The sequence below is a fragment of the Erithacus rubecula genome (genome assembly GCF_903797595.1).
Source record: "Erithacus rubecula genome assembly, chromosome: 11".
Lineage (NCBI taxonomy): Eukaryota > Metazoa > Chordata > Aves > Passeriformes > Muscicapidae > Erithacus > Erithacus rubecula.
In genome coordinates this window covers 15255900-15259100 of record NC_136663.1, presented here as the reverse complement: position 1 = coordinate 15259100, position 3201 = coordinate 15255900, and positions in this window count along the sequence as shown.

Genomic DNA, 3201 nt, shown 5'->3' with positions numbered 1-3201 from the left:
GCTGTTTGGTTTTAATTGTAGTAATTAATAAGGTGAGTATTTTAAATGACAGCTAATGCCATGTTGAAATGAAGACTTGTGATACCAAGGGGGTATTGTATTGGGACTAACTTTGTTTCTTTTTAATTTAGGGGAAGTTTTGAAGTTAGATTATTGAAAAGTTCTGCTAGGTACAGCATTTGGAAGGTTTATTAACACCTCCTCATTGCAGGTGGATTGGACTGGATGGCTTTTAAAGGTCCCTTCCAAGCCAAACTATTCTGTGAGTCCTCAGCAGGATTTTTGCCATTAAAGCCCCCATCAATTTAGGTTTCTGAGGAAAGATGGGGCAGATGAATCCCCAGTGTGCTCTGTTGCACTTGGTCTCTTCAGGGACAAAAATTGAAGGGCAGTTATCCAGGTGGGTGTTGGACCTTGCTTATGCTCTGGCCTGGTCACTGCCTGACTGCCTCAAGTAAGGGCTCTTGAAACAAACATAGCTTTGTATAAAATATTTCAGCATCTGCACTTTGATTCCTTTGTTGAAGGAGCTGTGATTTCTTGTAAGTTTTTGGTACTTCCTCTAAACTCTGTGATCAGGTACCAAGTAAGAAATTCCACTCCCTAATTAATCCTAATCAGCAGACTTGTTAATGGGCACATTCTTGAAATTTAATGGTTGAACGACCTAACATATTACTGTTAATAAATAAGAGTTTCTCACAGCCCAGAATTAAAATGTGATGAAAGAACTGTGTTTAGGTTTTAAAATTATTTTCCTTCTTCTATCTTTAAGCACAGGCATATTCTGTGGTTTTGTGTCAGTGTGCTTTTTTCCCTGGCAGCACACTTCTCCTAAAGGGAAAAAATGCCCCTTAAATACCAAGAAAACAGTATTTATACAGGCATATAGGGAGTAGTAGGAGATAGTGAAAGAACTGGCTATTTCAAGCCAGTAGCTTTGCCATTTCTTTTTTTGCCTGCAGGACTAAAGTAACTTTGTCTGGCCATCCCTTGCTCTGTTTAATGATGATACCCCAATGTGCCAAGTGTATAGATGCTGTTATGTAACAACAGAGAGCTGCTGAACCTTTGAAGCTGCTGCTTCTCTCCAGAGGTGATGGCCCAGCATGGCAGTGTGACAGCAGGAGTGGACAGCTCAGGAAGGAGATTGGGTCCAGCTGCCCTCCCTGCTCTTGGGAGGGGATGGGAATGGGGGCTGCACCCATTTTCCCCTCTGATTCCATGGCTGGGGGATTGTGCCTGTTTTGGTTCAGCACTGAAGGACTGAGTGTGGATTGTGCTTCCACACAACAGCTGGCAAGCAGATCCTGGTCTTTGTGCTGTGGCTTCTGGAGTGTGCAGACATGAAGGACAGAATTGTTGCATGGGTTTATTATAAGCTTCTCATTGTTCCCTATATATAAAAAAAAAGTTTATTTCTTACTTGTTACCAGATTTCCGAAGGCAAGAAAATATTAACACTTCTGAGTTTTCAGTCATAGGAATTATTTCTGAAGGAGTGTCAAGCTTTCTAAAAAGTCTCAAAATAATTCTGATACCCATTTATTCTTTCAGGAGCTGGAAAACTGGAGAAAGACAGACAGTTTTTCACACAAATCTGATATGGTTTGGGCATTTTTGTTTATATGATTAGATGGGATGGACGAATAAATTGGATCAGTGAAAGATCAGATCAAGGATATGTAGACAGCATTCTTCTGCACAAGAACAGCAGTAAGCCCAGCTTTCTATTTACCATCAGAAATTGGCCCAATTTGCAGCAAAGGGAGTACAAGCAAAAGATTTCTAAACATGTAGATAGTGAACTTTCCTAATAAGCTAGAGATATTCCAGAATTTGCTTCTGTTGTTTGGAGCAGGTTAAACAAGTACCCCTTCAGGGCTGTTGGGCAGGTCAGCAGTAAATGTGCTTGCCTTGGTGCAGAATGTTAGATTAGGTCTGGTCCTTTACCAAACCATTCTTTCCAAGAATCATTTAAGAGAGATTGGTGTGCAGCCATTTCTGTGAATCTGTTTTCCTTCCTTACCCATGGAACAATTGAAAGAATGGCCCCTAAATCTGTACAATATTAGTGAGTATGGAATGACCTCTTTGCTGACTCAAAAATTATGAAGTATTTATGTATGAAGTTCAGCAGCTGAGAAGGCTGCTGTGACATCATTTATGCAGAAATACAATCTGTCTGTGGCCAAAACTTCTGCAACATCTGGTACCATTTACTGCATCTATTTCACTTCTTTACATACATCTTAAATGTTTGAGATCAATAGAATTACAACATTCTAAAATATTAATTTTTTTTAGGTTTTAAAATGCAGATGTGCAGAGTCTAACAGACTACAGATACAACTTCCTCAGAGTAGCCATTCTTAATTTTTTACTTCCCATCAGGATTTTATTGATTTTCTATGACAGAGTTTAATCTTCACTTCAATGAAAGCACTCCTTTGGAGTGGTGTTTGTCATGTGCATGGAAGACTAAATAGTAGAAAAGTTCTTGTTTTCCTGTATACTGAAACTTGCCAAGCTGAACCTGATGTCAGTTTGGGACTTGAGTGCTTCATTCCCAATCTTGCTATAAACCAACCAGGAGTAACACACAGGGACACAACAGAGAGTCTGTAGGGTGGTACCTTACTGCAGGTCTTCTTTAGAACTTGGTCAGGATTTTGTCTCACATGTTCTGCATTTCTACTTCAGTGAATCTGTGGAAAACATTTAAATATGTGGAATTTCAAATCCCATGAAGCTCAAGGCTGTCTTTTGTGAAGCAATGGGACAGTGTGTGGTCAAGCACAAGGTGAGCTGTGCTGTGAGGTGTGTGAGCTGCTTCACATGGAGGAGCTGTTTGTTGGACAGGTTCACTCCAGAATGATAAATATGGAGTTGTTTTTACTTTGCACTTGTAAAATGTTACCTCTAATTGAACTTCCAGTACCTTCTGGAACATCTGGATGAAGCGACTAGGAAAGGGGAAAGCTGCTAAATATGAATATGGAGCAGCATCTGTTGGAGTGTTGCTGGGGATTTTTTTTCTCCACCTGGCTAGTCTTCCAGATGGTTCAGGTGGCAGAATTTCAGCAGCTGTTTTTGTTGTTTGGTCAGTTTAAAATGCTGATTTCTGAAATCAGATCCAGTCATGAAATAGATCCCCAGTTTGATGAAGCAATTGCTTCACCTGCTGGAAAGTTCTTACCA